This window comes from Schistocerca piceifrons, chromosome 7, assembly GCF_021461385.2.
Source record: "Schistocerca piceifrons isolate TAMUIC-IGC-003096 chromosome 7, iqSchPice1.1, whole genome shotgun sequence".
Lineage (NCBI taxonomy): Eukaryota > Metazoa > Arthropoda > Insecta > Orthoptera > Acrididae > Schistocerca > Schistocerca piceifrons.
This window is the reverse complement of record NC_060144.1, coordinates 509,428,767-509,440,514: the sequence shown is the minus strand read 5'-3', so window position 1 is coordinate 509,440,514 and position 11,748 is coordinate 509,428,767.

Sequence of the window (11,748 nt, the reverse complement as noted above, 5' to 3'; positions counted from 1 at the left end):
AAAGCTACAACGCATCCTCAGTGTACGAGATTTTCAGTATTCTCTCGCCCTCTGTGTGCAAACTATTGGTCCTAGAGAAAAAAATAGTAGGAACTTCTTCATAGAAATTTAATGTAGTTTAATTTTGCTCTACGATATGTCTTCGCTAGAGGCCTCATGTCTCAAATTATTCAAGAAAAACGTACAAAAGTGGTCTTCAAATGCACACCCACCTCAATCCTCCCACTCAAATCCCCACCAGTCAGGAGTTTTAGTATATTCTTCATGGCACTCCCTTCTACAACTGTACAAAAAATTTGGAACTGCACGAAATATTTTCCATATTCGACCTTCTATGGTCTTCATTGACTGGACTTTTATGGCCACGAGCTTAGTTGGTTATTTCACACACACTGTTAATCTAAACCTTTTATTTAAAGGAAAGAAGACTTTCCGAAAGGTTATGCATAAATGAAGTAAGCTTTTAATTCGATGTCAACTTAACCCCTACAAGAATAGTAGCTCTGTAGTAAGAAGTCCAGACAAACAAAATAATTTGACTTTTAATTTTACGCTGTTAAAATTCACAAAACTGTGAAATTTACACACACGTCAATTTTACAATTTGTAAGTGCATGACTAAACCCGCGCTATAATAACATCCCAGAACATGAAGTCCAAACACGGTCGAATGGGAAATAATTTGTATAGTCGCAAATTCTTGAACAGTGGTGGGAGGTAGTGATGGAATAAAATACTAAAAATCCTAACTACTGGTCAGGGTGGGGGTGAACTTGGGTTGGGGGAGTGGAGCGGTGGTGGGTTTCAAGGCCACTTCTGTAACTTTTTCTTGAATATTCCGAAGACCGCAGCCCCTAGCGAAAACGAATCCCATTTAAAATTTGAACATCATTACATTTCGTATAAAAATACTTGCAATTCTTTTTCCTTATCGATCCAGAGCGGATGTGCAGAGTACGAGACAATACAAAAATAGCCAGCCGGAGTGGCCGTGCGGTTCTAGGCGCCACAGTCTGGAGCCGAGCGACCGCTACGGTCGCAGGTTCGAATCCTGCCTCGGGCATGGATGTGTGTGATGTCCTTAGGTTAGTTAGGTTTAAGTAGTTCTAAGTTCTAGAAGATAAGTCGCATAGTGCTCAGAGCCATTTGAATAAAAAAATATGGTACGACGTGTATGTGCTGCAGCTTAGGTGGCCTTTATACGCCAGTTTGTGGTAGTCTGCAGACTTGGTAGAGCATAATTTATGTCGAATTGTTCGTCTCGACTTTCCCTACCCTGCTGTGTACGTTGTGAACACTTGTTGTTTCCACCCCGTGTATTAGCATAACCAACGATATACCACAGGAATTTGCTTAAACTTCTCCCAGAATCTGACCGACAGAATAAAAGGGGTGAGTCACAAGGAATTTCTTCAATTCTGATTTCAAAGTACTAGGATTACTGCTACGATTTTTAATTATTGTGGTAGCTCATTGAAAATGTACGCAGCGGAATACTGTATTCCTATCTGCACAAAAGTCAAGGAGCTGGGATTAAAATGAAGATTTGATTTTTACCTAATGAAAGCATGAGTGAAAGCTGCGAATTTCTGTGTACAAGCTTGTGTTTTTTAACAATAAGGACATTAAACATTAAAGGACATTAAAGAAAATATACAGGGTGAGTCACTAACTGTTGCCCCCTAGAATAACTCCAAATGCATGATAGGAGCCGAAAAGTTTGTGGGACAAAAGTTGCAAGGGACAACGGGGGCCATAATATGACGTATGAAACACGTATGTAACGCAGCAGCGATGGCGAGGCATTGCAGCGTCTCTGACCAGAGGGTCTGCGCTTGACCGCGCGAGTGTTGCGAGCGGTTCTCAGTCTGTAGCTCAGTTTAGTTGCGCGCAGTATGTCGGTAATAGCAGTCGAGTGCGGTTGTGTGATGTAGGCGGTCGGCAACACTGTTCAAGATGCTGAATGAGGTATACTGTTAATTAATATAATCATTAGATAATGTAAAAATTTATTTATTGTAATTAATTTCCAACAAATGCCCCAATAATAATTTTTATTTTAAAAGCATTTTTCCAAAAAAATTTTATTTTTTATTGAACTAAAGATTTCGTTGCACTTCCCATTTCATTCCACTTCTTTTAAAGAAAATTTTCAGTAAAATTACAGAAAAAAGGAATATTATTATTTGCAATGCAGTTCCTCCAAGCCGTGCGCAAAGATAAGAGCAGAAATTTGACATCCAGTTATTCTGAGGTAAGACTTTAATTCTGATTGTTTTGCACAGGGCCAAAGACCGATATTTCGGTTTAATTGAATTTTCTTATCATTGAATGGACTTTAATTTTGGTGAAGAATTTATATTTGAGTCAGATTGCGAATTTCACATTTTTGTTGCCATTGTCAGTACATTTCATTGTGGGAAAGTTACACTTAGCGCAATGTCCATTAGCATTCCTAAATAATATTGTCATTACTTTAAAATTTCGGTGGGGAGGTTACACTCGGCTCTCATTTGTATTAAGTATTGTCTTTTTCCCTTTAAAATTACGGTGGGGAGGTTACACTTGGCGACACCCAGTCCAGGATCGTATTTCGTTGACAGTCTTTTGAACAACAGTCAGATATCTGCTCTTATTTGCTTAGATATAATTAGGATTTGGCGCTACGCTTTTACTAATTTTGTGACGTTCTTTCTACAGGTCAACGGCAATTCGTTGCTCTGTTGTATTTGTGTGTTGTTTTTGCATTGTGCTTATTGTTTTGTGAATATTTGTGACTACTGTAAAAATGCCGCGAAAGACTGTGAATAGTGTATCGCGAGGTATTATGAATGAAATTACCGACTCAAACAATTTTACCGATAGGACATGTGACACGCAGTGTAATGATGACAATCCTGCGTTCACTAACAATCAGTGCATTCCAACCACTAGTGATGACTTTTACCCTGATAATGAACAAACGAATTCAATTGTCTCGTCTGTTAATTGGACGACAATTGATGACGCAGAACGCTCTATTGTAATGAGCGCTGCCGAGCTTAACACACCCAATTTGGAAAATTCAGGTAACGTACAGACAAATTTGTCTAGTGAAAATGAACAGTGTACTGAAAGTAGGACGGATTTATTTAATTCCGAAATAGGGTATGACAGTGTATGTTTAACTGGCAAACCTTTTTGTAAATTACAGAATGACCAAATGGTTACGCAAAACAGGACAATTCCAGATCGACCATTGAATATCACAGAGAATAGAAATGCTAATTTTGAATCGGATCCAATTATGGCATTTTTGCGGCAAAATTTCAAACAGTTTAATGAAAAATTTAATAAAAATGACGAAAATCTCAGACAACTCAGTGAACAGGTCAAACAACAGAACGAAAAACTTGACAATAATGCCGAAGATCTCAAACAACTTAGGGAAGATAACAAACAAGATAACGAAAAACTCAAACAATACTTAAATGAAAAATTAGACGACAATTCCAGACAGCTTAGTGAACAAATAAGAGCCGTTGCCGCGCAGTGTCATGACACTAAGGGACAGTTGCGCACGGAAATTGAGGCTTGTTCACGAAAAAATAGCGAAGAAATTAAGTCTGTTGCGCAAGAATTAAGGGAAATGCAGACAGCCGCAACAGAAACACTCAGAGACGAAATTAGCGGAGTCGCTAAACAATGCTCTGAAAAAGCTACACAATTACGGGACGAGTTTAAAGCAATGACAACAGAACTTTCGCGCACAATGGATGAAAAGATTGACGCGAAATTCGAACAGCAGAACACTCAGATAAACGAGCGCTTTAATCAGCACATACAGAACAGTGATACGCGCTTCCGCAAATTTATTCAGGATCAAAACAAAGTAAAACGACAAGTCATGGAAACAATCACGGCTCAGAGACAAGAAGACAAACGTAAAATGTTTGCGAAGGCAAAAACGTATGTAGACAATAATATTGCTACAGTGTCCGACGAAATTAATTCCATCAAACAGTCGAACACAGAATTACGTGACGAAATTTCCAATCTTAAGTCGAATACAGACACATACACAACCGATTTTCAAACAGTGACCGACAGACTAGAACAATTAGAACTAGCACAGGATTCCGATGTCGTCAAATCTGACGTTAAAAAACTGAATGAAACTACGCGTAAATTGCAAAAACAGATTAATGCTACTGACACTAAAACTGACGATCAGGCAAAAATACTGACTGAAAAATATGATGAATTGGCCAGTCGTATTGATGCTATCGAAAGTGCTAATGATAATAAATCAGACGATACTGCACCGATTTCATTTAACCAAACACCTGAATTTCAAAACTTACAACAGACAATTAATGAGATCGATTCATCTAACAACACGTTACGTAGGAAGTTGTCAAGTTTACAACAAGAAGTAACAGAAATGAAAAACACTTCAGTTAATAACATACAACAGACACCACTTTATGAACATTTGTCAGATACACGCAGCGCGTTTAATTTGGGTAATCTACAGAGAGTACGGGACTTAGATTGCGATCAACCACAGTTCAATAGATTCTCTTACGATCCTGAACATGTTCCATCACACAGAGATGATAGTTTCGACTACAAACATTTTCTGTCAGTGAGAAAGTTTAAAGTTTTTAAAAACGATAGAACGCAGATTCACCCACTGGATTGGATTCAACAATTTAGCTTTGCTCTTCCACCGAATTGGCCTGTAACACACAAACTTGAATTTATTTGCAGTTTTTTGGAAGGCGAACCGGCAACTCGTATGAGACCGATCGCGAGGCAATGCTATTCAGTAGAGGAATTTCAGAATGCTTTTCTGTCAGCGTACTGGTCGAAGACGACACAGCGCGGAATTAAAGACCAACTAATTAGTTTGCCAAACTATGAAAACTCAAATTTTCCCAGTGTAACGCAATTTTTTGAGCACATGGTACAACAAAACCAGTACCTAAGTGAACCGTACAATGAATCCGCACTTATACAACTATGCATCTCTAAATTACCACGGTCATTACGAGTGTCACTTCTAACGGGCCAGCAAAAAGAAAACATTTCAGCATTCAGAGATCTTTTACAGCTCTTGGAAGTACAGCAATCCGATTATTCTTTTGTAAACAAAAACTTTTCGAGTAACAACCAAGGTCAACAACAGTACTGCAATTATGATCAGGGACGTAATTTCAATCGGAAAGATAACAGACGCTTTAGGAACGACAACTACCAAAACTTTAATAACAGGCAAAATTCTAATTATCAATACCGTCAAAATTTTCAGCAACAGGAACAACACTTTAGTAACAATAGAGGTGTTTCACAACAACAACATCAAAACCAGCCGGTTAGCAAACCTAACCAACAATGGAATACACAAGGTCAACCAGGCTTTAATGTTTCGCCGCGTGGACGTATAGTCCCTGGTCCAACAAATAGTAACGCACGGGAGCAGAGAAACAACATTGTACAAAGAAGACAGTATTTCAATTCCCATCGCAATACACCGTATAGGAATGACTATTACGACAGACGTAAAAACGATGAGCACAATTACCAGCGTACATATAATAACAGTCGGTCTCACCAACAGCAAAATGATACGCAAGAACATATTCTCATGAATGAACCAGACAGTAGGTACCATCCAGAGCGTAACACGTCTGGAAGAAGTAATAGGACAGTTCAAATTGTAGAAATGCCCCAGAACCCTCCTAATAATAATAACACGTCAGATAGAATCTGACTAGATACTGCACAGGACGCATCTTCCAATAATACAAGCACTACTTTAGACACGCAAAATGTTGTTCACGAAAAGGTAATTACTTTTGACGACATCAGAGACACTCTTTTACAGGAAAGACCAGTTATTCAGAAATCTATTTCACATCCTGTTATCGAAATCAAAATTGGTTCATCGAAATTCTCAGCAGTAATTGATTCCGGCTCACCGATATCAGTAATAAATGAGGAGACTTTTAACGAGTGTAACAAAGAGAATACCTATCCGACATTACCTTTAGGCAAAACAAAAGTGAAAGGAGCAGTATCGAGTAAAGGAGTAGACGTTAAATTACAGACGCATTTATCATTTTGTATTGGAGGTCATACTTTCCACTCAAATTTTTGGATTGTTCCTTTATTGACGACAGACGTAATTTTAGGTACGAATTTTCTGGTACAACACGACGCAGTCATTGATTTTCAGAATTCTTATTTAATGTTAAAGGATGAAAATGTACAATTGGCTTTAGAATTTCAGCACTCTTTATCTGCGGAAGAACAAACAATTAACCGCACAGAGGTCATTTCCGCAACACGTAACATAGACTGTAATCCCACATTGTTCACGGATACGTACGTACACAACTATAATACTCCAGACGAAGCTGACTTCGACGTAATGCAATTGATTTCTGATAAGGTTAAAGATAGCAGTGCAACTACAGACGACGAACGAACGCAATTACACAAAATTCTTTTACAGCAAGCTCCAGTTTTTGACAACATTCCTGGTACTATGTCCGGTTTTATGTATGAATTTCAAGTCAAACAGCACGATACATTTAAAGCAAAGCATGATCCCATTCCATATATTCACAGAGAACAAGTTAAAAAGGAATTGCAGGATATGCTTGACCAAGGAATTATAGAACCAGCAGTTAGTCCGTACATAAACCCGCTGCATATTGTTAAGAAAAAAGATGGCTGACTTCGCCTTGTACTTGATTCACGTCACATTAATGACATTATTATTAATGAAACAGATCGACCACAGACATTAGAGGAACTTCTACAGAAATTTCACGGTACAGCTATTTATTCTACACTAGATTTGAAATCGGGATTTTGGCAAATTCAACTTCATCCGAATTGCAGATAATACACAGCTTTTCTCTGTTTCGGCGACTGTTATCAATTTTGCAAATTACCGTTCGGCTTAACTATTTCTTCTACAGCTTTTATTCGCGGTTTGAACACTGTACTTCCGACAGAACTTAAGGACAGAATCACGACGTATGTAGACGACATTCTTATCGCAGAAGCTAACTGGTCGGAACACAATATGATTCTTGAACAACTGTTACAAACTTTCCATGCACAAGGACTTACAGTTAATCTTAGTAAATCGCACTTTGGCAAAACTTCCATAAAATTTCTTGGACACGTGATTTCAGCAGAAGGCATTGCACCAGATCCGGAAAAACTTCAAGCTCTACGTGACATTACTGTTCCTACGACAAAGAAGCAATTACGCAGTTTTTTGGGCTTAATTAACTTTTTTCGTAAATTTATTCATCATTCTGCTTTAGACACACCCAGATTATGTCAATTAACAGGTAAAAACAGTATTTGGTCTTGGGATAAGCAAGCACATTCTGAATTTGTGAACCTGAAACATGCTTTGTTGAATGCTCCACTTTTATCGCACCCAGATCTTACCAGAAATTTTTCCATTGCCACTGACAGTTCCAACACCGCTTTAGGCGTACACATTTTCCAGGAAATTGAAGAAGATGGTTCTACAGTAATTAAAAACATCGCGTTTGCAAGCCGCATTCTGTCACCTGCTGAACGAAATTATTCCGTTACAGAACTGGAAACATTATGTGTTGTATGGGCTTTCACGAGATTTAGGCACTTTCTTTATGGCAGACATACCACCGTTTACACAGACCACAGAGCGATACAGTTTTTACTTTCGGCTAAGTTCACTCACGACAGATTAAGTAGATGGAAACTTTATTTACAAGAATTTAATTTTACAATAGTTCACATTCCCGGCACACAAAATGTTATAGCAGACGCACTATCGCGTTCTCTCAGCAACAATCAGCAAGACGTAGCAACCAACTTCTGCAAAACAAATTTCAGTGTCATGTACATTCAGCAAGTTGCATTTGAAAACTTTATCTCATAGTCATTACAGGACATAGCACAAGAGCAAAATAAAGACAATGTGTGGAAAGAAATTAAACACCTTTGGCAAGATAGGAAAAATGTTACGATTAGGAACCATTACACTGTACGCAATGACATTCTGTTTCGCCGCTCTCATCCTGACAGCAACAATTGGTTATTATGCATTCCTGACGAACTGGTCAACAAATTAATTTGGTACACTCATTTAAGCTACGCACATTACGGAGCACGAAAATGTTTTCTTATACTGAGACAGAACTGTTATTTTACCAACATGGAGAAACGTATACGACGAGTTTTAGCGTCTTGTAAAATTTGCCAGAAAGCTAAATCAGACACCACTTCACATATTCCTCCATTACATCCCATTATACCTGTTAAATTAAGACATATGGCTGCAGTAGACATTTTTGGTCCGATTCCGAGAACTAACAGAGGTTTTTGCTACATTTTTGTCGGTGTTGAGCTCACTTCAAAATTTGTTACTTTCACTCCGTTACGCAAAGCTACTGCTAAAACTGTTTCGAAAGCATTTGTAAAACATTTTCTATCTCATGTAGGGCATGTAATGAAAGTAATTTCTGACAATGGATCTCAATTTCGTAGTAGCGTATGGACACGCATGTTACGAGCCAGAAACATTTCTCCGATCTATATATCCAAGTACCACGCTTCTTCGAACCCCTGTGAAAGATTAATGAAAGAAATTGGTAAGCTGTGCCGAATATACTGCCACAAAAGACATATTGATTGGGATACACACATACTCTCATTCCAAGACGTAATTAATTCCATTCCAAATGAATCCACTATGCTATCTCCGTCTGTTATACTGAAAAACGTTGAACCACCAAACAAAATTAAAGAATTAGTAGAATTCCCCAAAAGTCGTCGCCTACGACACCACGAAATAACTGACATTGCGCTGAACAACATCAAACGTGCCGCAGAGCGCCGGAGAAGACAGCAAAAACAGGTTTGTACACGCCGCGACTTTCACGTTGGACAGAAGATACTAGTACGTACACACTATTTATCCAGCAAATTAAAAGGTAAGTGCAGTAAATTTGAACTTCTATACGCAGGTCCATATCGGATTCGCAGCATCCCTCACCCCAATGTTGTACACGTCGAAACTTTGAGAACCAGAAAATCGAAAGGCAATCACCATATCTCAAACATTAAACCGTTTATTGAGTGAAACCACTGTATGATTCAACACACTATGATGCCATTTACTAATGCAATTATTTCACCTGACTAATTACTGATGATTATCGTATTTTTTCTTGGCAAGTGCCCGACAAGGTAATGTTAGCAGGTCGCTTTTCTTGTCGTTACACATCAGACCGTGCACATTTTCCATTTTTTGTGTATATGATTGTATTCCAGTTTTGTTTGTATGCACTGTGCAATAGTTAAGATATAACACACACCAGTCGACTTTGACATTTTTGCCTTACGACATCTCAACATCGTGACTGTTTTACATTTTTTGCTGCTGCATTGTATTATTCTGTGTACATTTTCGCATCTGAACACTGTCAATGTCTTTGACATATTACGTTTTCTGTCATGTTATGCTGTATGGTTAATTATGTCACCATAAACCAGTCATTATTTAGTGGGTATAGGATTTAAATGCAAGACATTAATCTTTGTTCATGAATTTCAGAAAGAAATGATGCATGTAAGAAATAAATTCAACAGAAATGGGAATTTCACCTACGGAATAAACGAAAGGAGATGCAATAACTTTATAAGGAAGAGTAAATGGATCAGGATTAACAAGAATATACTATACTCATCGTAGAATAGCAGTCTTAACTAATTTTTTCTTTCAGAATACAAGGTGATTGATGCAGGCTGTCAGAGAGAACTACACATCTTAGTTTTAGTGATGAAATATGCTAGAGATAAGGAATAGTTGTATAATGAGTAATGAAGTGATTTTTTGCAGATGATAATGAATACTGATGAATAATGATGAAGGATATGGTATTATTGATAATGAAGTTTTTTCTTTACAGATGAGGATAATGTTGAAGTTATGTATTTATGCTATGTAGTTATTTAAGTATTTGTTGCAGTTTGTTTTGACAGCAGGTGTTATATTGCATAGTAGGATGACGGAGAGTTTTGGAAAGGACAGCTATGGAACACATTTTTATACACTTTCACTACCTGTTAATTCGAAGTTCACTACTTTTCAGCATAGTGTGAGTTTCTTCTTTCAGGTCAATAATTCATTTTGTATTTTTTTTCAGGAGAAGCTTTTCATGATACTTACTAAACTTGTTACTTATTATACCTGTTCTAGTACTTGCATTTTATTTTTTACCCATTTGTGTCTATCATTTATAAATGTGATCACATATACTGCCTTGTTACATAACCTTGCTACAGCTGACTCATGACGAATGACGTTACCTATCCTCATTTGCAGCAATAGGTCAAAAACAAATACTGTTATACCTCAGCAATTAATTATCGATCCCAACGCAATGCATTGCTAACAAAAAAAAATAGTGATACCAGTTTGAGAAAGGATACCAGTTTGAGAAAGTTCTGAGTAATACTGATTAGCTCTGAATAGTATGTCACTTCAGTAATGACTTCTTAATGAGACAAAAAAAGTATATATTTAAAATAATGCTTTGTCACTAGCTAATAACTGCCACTGTTTATTGTGATGAGACCACTTATAATGCCCGTGATTATTAATGCTATGACTGTAATTAACTGATTTTAATAATGACTTTGTAATGATATGAATACTACTGAATGAGGAACACTGTTTATTGTAATGAGTACTTATAATGCCCATGATTATTAATGCTGTGACTGTAATTAACTGATTTTTAATAATGACTTCGTAATGATCTGAATAATACTGAATGATGAACTATGTTTTAATCTATTCAATACTTGCTGGCCACTGAGTGCCAATAATTAATGTCACTCCATGAATTGTTATTAATTATGCCATTAATTAGCTCTTGTTTTCAATGTTCATACTTTGTCATTGGAAATGAATGTGACTGTTTAATAATGCTTTGTAATTAGTAGAAGGCTAATGATTCTTACTATATAGGAATGACAAATGATTAATTAACTGTAATTAGGAAAAGGCTAATGGTTATTACTATATTCAAATGACAAATGATTAATTAACTGACAAATAATTAATTAACTATGCCATATTTTGTAACTGGAAAAGAATGCGATTGTTTAATAATGATTTGTAAATAGGAAAAGGCTAATGATTAATACTATTTAAATGACAAATGATTAATTAACTGACACATAATTAATTAACTATGCTATATTTTGTAACTGGAAAAGAATGCGATTATTTCATAATGCTTTGTAACTAGGAAAAGAAGGCTACTGATTCTATGTAAAACAATTAATGAACATTTTTCTGTAATACTACATACTTGGTACAGAAATGTTCAATAACTGGGCTATGAATGCCACAAACTACTAATTAAGTCTGTAATTGTCAATATTATGTGACTTGATGTCCTTCACCTCATGAGCTAACTACCCTGAATTACTGCAATGTCCATTTTGTCCTGTTTATCCCAGTGATCATGGAGCACTATCTTTGGTTTTGCACTAATTCTACGTTGGTGTGCCTTGTAAGAGCGTGGTGTTGACACGACATGCTGTCCACCACCGTGAGCGATGAAGACGTCATTATGGTCGCACTGTTTGGCGTACCTAATGTACTGCCAAAATGAAAACATGAAATATTACTACGACAATTCAGTGTCTTGGCTACGCTGATAAATTCTGATGGGAAAAGAA